The following is a 6,000-nucleotide window of genomic DNA, read 5'->3' on the forward strand; positions in this document are numbered from 1 at the left end:
TCTTAAACGTTGGCATGTCAATTATCTTCAGGAAATTTAAAAATCTAACTTGGGACTTCCCTGGGGCTCAGTGGTTAAGAATCCACCTGCCGCTGCAGGGGACACGGGTTCGAGCCCTGGTAAAGGAAGATCCCACATGGCGCGGAACAACTAAGCCCGTGGGCCACAACTACTGAGCCTGTGCTCTAGAGCCCGTGAGCCACAACTACTGAGCCCACGAGCCACAACTACTGAAGCCCACGCGCCTAGAGCCTGTGCTCCGCAACAAGAGAAGCCACCGCAATGAGAAGCCCGCGCACCGCAACGAAGAGTAGCCCCTGCTCTCCGCAACTAGAGAAAGCCCGCATTCAGTAACAAAGACCCAATGCAGCCAAAAATAGATTTTAAAAAAACCACCTAACTTGACTGTTTCTTGCCTGTCAACATGCATCGTGGCTGCCCTACCCCAGTCATTCCCAAATCGGCATTGCAAACTCTTTCAAATGAATGCTTATATAAATTGTAATTGCTAATGTATAACTCCTTAGGCAAAACCAGGTAAAAAAATTTTTCATCGTCTACTTCATTTTTATTCGCACAATTGATCAAGAGTTTCCTGAGATTAAACCAAGAGTATTTATTGAGTACCTGGGATAGGTATGGCAGGAGTGGCAAGGTGAGGTCAGTTCAAGGCCGCAAAGGAACTAAATCATGTTACTTGAAGATGTGGCTCTCTGGATGAGCCCCAAACCTTCCCTGTCTACAGCCTGAAATGCCCATTCTGTTCCACACCTTTTCGTCTGACACGTAGCTGGTTCGGTCTTTCTGACCTTGCCTTGCCTATTCTCTGCTTTTCCACCTCAGCCTTTTTGCGACTGCTGCACGTAACTACTCTCACAGAAAAAAGCTCTCTTCCTCCTCCCTTCTTTATTCCTCTCATTTGGCCGCTGGATACATGTGTATAATGCTAAAAGTGCCTTCTGGTGTTGTCAACTCTGTCATGTAATTGGTGATTTTAGTGGACAGGAAACAGTGCTTTGGTTCAGGTAGCCCAACATAGATACACCATCAGCTTGCTTTCTCTGTATGCCTTTGTCCCTATTATTTTGTCTCTCTGTAACCTTTCATGTATTCAACAATTTTTCGGTACTTACTGTGTGCCAAGAATTATATTGTATTTGTGGTTTAATACTGACACAATATTGCTGTTTCTCTCTAATTACCAGATATTTTAAAAACCTAAAGAGGGAAGTTATACTAGGAAAATAGCTATCAGAGGAAGTTGATTTTCCCCCCTTATTCCTAGAGGTTTTATTATTTGGGGAGAAGGCAGTGGCGAGAGGGTCAATATCGCTGATCAGAGATTTCTTTCTCACCTTAGCTCCTGTCCTGGACCGTGAGGGTGGGGCTGGGTGGCCTGCATTCACTGTCCCCCCATACCTTCTCACCCTTATTTCTTGCCCCAGTCCTCCCACCCCCACCAACCAAGAGGAGTCTGTCACTGTAATTAAGCAGTCTGTAATCAACAAAGTGAAGCAGCCGCATAGCACCCGGGGATCAGCTCGGTGCTTTGTGACCACCTAGAGGGGTGTGGTAGGGAGGGTGGGAGGGAGACGCAAGAGGGAGGAGATATGGGGATATATGTATATGTATAGCTGATTCACTTTGTTATACAGCAGAAACTAACACACCATTGTAAGGATGTTAAGAAAAAAAAAGAAAGAATGAGACCAGTAATGCAATGGGTGCTATTGATGGGGGATTAGTGAAACTCATGTGGTTTCCTACAACTTTCGCACTTTCTGAGGAAGCGGCGGGTGGGGGGGGGGGGGTGGAGAAACTGTTGACTCAGCACTCTTAGCATTAATCCCTGTGCTCTCCCCAACACTCCCAAATTAAACTCCATGCTGATGTTGGATGGGACACGGATCCACTGAGTATGTGAGAGCTTTGCTGGCAGGGTCACATCACAGTCATCTCCGTATACCCAGTGCTTGTACAGCGTCAGTGCCCAATAAATGTCCCCTGAGTGCTGGGAGAGGGTGGGCTGGTAGCACAAATTGAGCACAGGATCCAAGGGTCCTGCCGTCCTGCTCAAGACTTTCTCAAACAGACTGTGGCTCTGTTAGCATTTGGGTGAATATCATTGACTGAAAGGGCTCTTGGTACTAAGAACTATAGGCTCTTTTCCTACTCCTCCCATATTGAATCCTGCTTTTACTGTAATTACCTATATATGACGGCATAAGTCCTTGGAGGATACTGACCATTGTACACAGCCTTATATTGCACAGAGTGTATGTGGCGTGTTTCCAAGCTCCAGTAAAGCTCTCATGCTTATCTCGCAGCAGCAAGGATTGAGGCTAGAGGTACGGAAAAGCTGCCATGCCAGAAAGTCGAAGGAGAGATCCCCAGAATATCCCTTTCTATTAATTTCACTGAGTCCAGTGAAACAACAAAAGCTACACTGAGGACTAATCAATCTAGAAGTTCATGAAATGCTTTATGTGATCTTCTATGGCAAGGGAGCTAGCGCTGTATTAAGATATTGTTCATCCACTTTCCCAAAGTGAATTCCATGGAATCTAAAGGGGCTTCTATGCGGAGGCAGGAGAATGACCTCTCAAAACGCCCTTCAGCCCAAGGCTCTTAGATGTGCAACCTTAGCATCTCTTGAGCTTTGTAGTGTTTTGCTTTTGTTTTATTTTTCCCCTTGGCCCAAGGATTAGAGCTGGATGAGCCGATCAGGCAACGATAGAAGTTCACGTAAGTCATTCCTCTATTTTCACAATACTGCCCCTAATTGTACAACCTCCTCTAAAGCAAAGAAAGAGTTTAAACTTCTTTCCAGGTAGAAAGTTCTTCTGCAGAAGAATACAGTATGAGGTGCTAGTTAAAGGCACAAGTTTTGAGTCACACAGGTCTGGGTTTCAACCCATTCTCCTGCTTAGTAGGGCAAGTTACTTAATCTCATCTCTGAAACGGTGGTAACAGTTCCTACCACGAAGGTTTGTGAGGATTAGAAGAAAAGAAAGATATAAAGTACCTCCTAGCATTGTGCCTGGCTGACAATGAATGTTCAGAAATGGTTGTTAAGAAGAACAGAACTGGAACTTTCCTGGTGGTCCAGTGGGTAAGACTCCGCACTGCCAGTGCAGGGGGCCGGCGTTCATTCCCTGGTTGGGGAACTAGATCCCCCATGCATGCCACAACTAAGAGTCCACATGCTGCGACTAAGCGTCTGCACGCCACAACGAGGATCCCGCGTGCCGCAACTAAGACCCAGCACAACCAAAATAAATAAATAAATAGACAAATAAATAAATAGAAGAACAGAACTAAATCTAGCTTCAATCCCTCCTTTTCCAGAAAGTGCTGTGTAATTTCGCCTAGGTTTATGTGAGCTTTGAGATTGTTCTCATGTGTCTTTGTGTCTTGTTTCTCCACTTAAACTGTAAGGTCCTCTGGGCAGGGCCAGCTCTTCTTTGATATTATTCCTTGATATTATTGAATATTTGATACCTGGCCTAAAACCATAGAAGATTTGGGGGCAGGCATCAAATAATTATGATTGACCCTTCTGCCATTTCAAGTTCATAAAATGTATTATTTGATCTGTGTCAGAGGAGCTTGCGTATTAAGATATAGTTCATCCACTTTCCTTGAGTGTATCCAGTGGAGTCCAAAAAGCCTCATATGTGGTTTGAAGGAAAAAGGAGATCAGGAACGTAGGTGCACACTGAAGGTGGTAGGGAAGAAGAGAAAGCCTGCAGTGTGGAGTAGAGCTGGTTGAGAAAATTGGGCCTGTTAGACTTGGCTGGACCCACACACTGAAGAGAACCTTCTCTGCCAGGACTGTAGTCATCAACCTTGCAAGTCTGAAAACATAACCCCCTGAAACCACAGCTGCAGGGTGATGCTGGTGCTAAGGGTCATCTCTATGATCTCCTTCCCTTCCCAAAGCTAGAGCTCCCTTTCCTCTTATTTCTTCTTCCAAAGAGAATATAATTTTGGTGAGAGCTGATCTTTTCCCATTTATTGTCTGTTCATTTTGCCATTATCTCTGTCTGTGAACGTTTTGGAATCGTTTGCAGCAAGTGTTTTGTCTTGACCCAACTTGTTCCTGTTCCTTGGGCTTGGCCATCTCCTTACTCTATCATTTGGTGAGAGCAGAATGAAACACTGCTGATAGCCACTCCTCCTAGAGAAACCCTTCTTGCTGGATCGGACCCCTCAGAGAACACCTTCTCACTGCATCAGAAATCTCCTCTTTTGGCTATCAGTGTCATAGTTTTCTACCAGTAATGTGGACAATTGAGATGACAGGGAGCCCTTCCTAAAAAGGTAAAAGGTCTTGGAAGCCTTTGGTTCAAAGGGCGTGGAGCTTAATCTCTGAGAATTTATGGGGGGTAGATGTCTCTCCCAACCGTCATCCTCCTTACTCCACAACATCAGCATTTGCACATTTGAGATTTGTACTAAAGAATATTTAACAAGCCTGTTCCTCTTCACCTGGCAGCTTATTGGCTGGTTCCATGATATGTTCCAAGGGGACAGGTTGACTTGGACAGTAGAAAGCCTTTGCTATTCAGGATATGGGAGTGGGGGAAATGGAGCCAGAAAGTGTTTCATGAGATGGTGAGAGAAGAAAGGGAGAAATACCCAAAGTACAGCTGACCTGCTTAAAAGCAGGACATATTTAAAAGACCCCAAAGACTGAGGCTTTTGTAACATGAGTGAGGAGTATTAAAGCCAAAATGTCCCTGCTTTCATATAGGGATATTCCTAAACCTATCAAGCAAAGCCGTATCCACAACACCCGTTGTGCTATTTTATTTTGCCTGTATTGATGTGTTGCTTTGTAATTGTTCTCAGGTCGCTTTTATTGTGTGTGTTTTGCCTTTATAGGTAAACCCCTCCTGGACAGGACCTGACTCTTCAGAAGAGTCCCCCCCACCAGAGGTGCCCATGTCAAGGCTGTGCTAGAGCAGAAGTTCAAGGGCAGTGATTAACCAACCACAGTTGAAAGCACAGAAGATACAGCAATCAACATCCTGCATCTGAGAACTTTGTTCCAGACTAACATGTATGTAATCCAACCTTTTCCTTTTCATAAGACAAGTATTGTCTGAAGCGTTCTGTGTGTGATTTTGAGGGGAAAGGGCAGACGGAACAACAGAACTCAGGTCCCTCTTTGCCTTATATCTGAGCCTGGGAAAGGGGAAAAGAAGTGAACTCTTCCCTGCGATGGCTGGGCAAGCATAGAGAAAGAGCCTTAAGATTCATAGTGGAAAGAGGCTTCTCTGAGCCTTCCTTAGAGCAACTCAACTATCCTAGTTTTAGCCTATTCCCGTTCCTTGCCATTCCCACCTGTAATTCTGTCTTGGGAAGAACCCCACGCTGAATATTCTCAAAGTACTTGGTAGACTTTAATTAGTTCCGTGGGAAGTAAGGCAAAACTCAAGCCTTCACTCTGCCAGCAGAGATGATGGTGGTGGGCATGGAGGGAAGACGAGGAGAGGATGAACAACTAGAGCAACCGTACAGCTAACTGAAGGCCATGTGGTACAGAAGGGACTGGGGTTCAAATCCCTGAGTTCCAAGTCTTGGTACAAATTCCTTAGCCTTCCAGATTCCTAAACAAGTAATGGGCTCATCCTATAAACCTACTTTGCTGGGGTGTTGTTGATGAATGCTAGTAAACCCTATCCTAGATGATAGGTTTGGAAAATTGTTAAGGAAATCATGTCATTAAGCCCATACTCACCCCCTCCTCGACAAATAGCCCTGGAGGGAAGTGGGTGTTAGCCAGAACTGGAGGGCCTCCACTTCCATGGGATGACTGAGATTCAACAACAGGAGAATTTTTCCAACAGTGACGGAAATCAAGGGCCTGCGTTGCAGGTGACGCTGGGGGGTGGTGAGGAAGGCCTAAAATAGGTGACACATGGTCAGACGGTCCAGAAAAGATCATCAAGAAGTGATTGAATCCCACTCAAGTCATTGTGGATGGTTGCTTTC

The sequence above is a fragment of the Grampus griseus genome (assembly GCF_964374135.1).
Source record: "Grampus griseus genome assembly, chromosome: 11".
Taxonomy (NCBI): Eukaryota; Metazoa; Chordata; class Mammalia; order Artiodactyla; family Delphinidae; genus Grampus; species Grampus griseus.